This window comes from Nicotiana attenuata, unplaced genomic scaffold (genome assembly GCF_001879085.1).
Source record: "Nicotiana attenuata strain UT unplaced genomic scaffold, NIATTr2, whole genome shotgun sequence".
NCBI lineage: Eukaryota > Viridiplantae > Streptophyta > Magnoliopsida > Solanales > Solanaceae > Nicotiana > Nicotiana attenuata.
Genome location: NW_017670743.1, coordinates 37580 through 38691, shown reverse-complemented (window position 1 = coordinate 38691; position 1112 = coordinate 37580).

The following is a 1112-nucleotide window of genomic DNA, read 5'->3' as shown; positions in this document are numbered from 1 at the left end:
AACCCATAAAAGTAGTGACGACCTTCCCCTTGAGAAGTATCCTACACAAGCCTGAGTTATTAGGCCGACTCGCCAGATGGGCCATAGAGCTCAGTGAGCACGATATCTCATATCATCCAAGAAACGCCATCAAGTCGCAAGTACTTGCCGACTTCATAGCCGACTTCAGCGCAGAGATACTACCAGAGGCGGAATTAGAGGCACGCCATGCCCCTCCCAACGCCGACCTATGGGCTCTTTACACTGATGGCGCCGCTAACGCCTCGGGATCGGGACTGGAACTCGTTCTCGAGGTCCCCACGGGCGAAACAATTCGCCAGTCCATACGATGCCCCGAGATGACTAACAACGAAGCCGAGTACGAGGCTGAAACTAGCCATCAAGTATGGAGCTCGACGACTCGTTCTCCATTGGGACTCTCAACTTGTGGTGAACCAGGTCACTGGGACTTACCAAATCAAGGAGCAGCGGTTGCAAAAATACCAGTCAGAAATCCACAGGTTAATGACCGAGTTCGACGAGTGCCGCTTCGAACAAGTTCCGAGAGCACAAAACGTTGAAGCAGACGGCCTAGCAAAATTGGTCGCAGCCACTAAAAACTTCAACAAAGAAAGCGTGGTCACCCTCCTCCAAGCCATTGATCACACTGAGGTATTCTCTTTAAATTTAACTTGGGACTGGCGCAACCAATTTGTATCCTATCTGCAGGATGGAACACTACCGCTCGACAAAAAAGAAGCCAAGAAGCTCCGCGTACAGGCCGCCCGTATTGCCTGATAAACCACGAGCTCTACAAAAGGACGTTTGGCGGACCCCTGGCCAAGTGTCTAGGGCCGCAACAAACGCGGCCAGTACTCGAAGAGGTGCATGAAGGTCATTGCGGTGCCCATACGGGCAACCGTGCCCTCGTGCGCTGCATAATACGAGCCGGCTATTATTGGCCCACTATGAAGAAAGACGCAGCGGAATATGTTCGCCGATGCAAACAATGCCAAAAGTATGCCCCCATGATACACCAACCAGGAGAACCACTTCACTCGGTCACTTCCCCATGGCCCTTCATCAAATGGAGAATGGACATAGTGGGTCCCCTACCAGCGGGACGAGGAAAG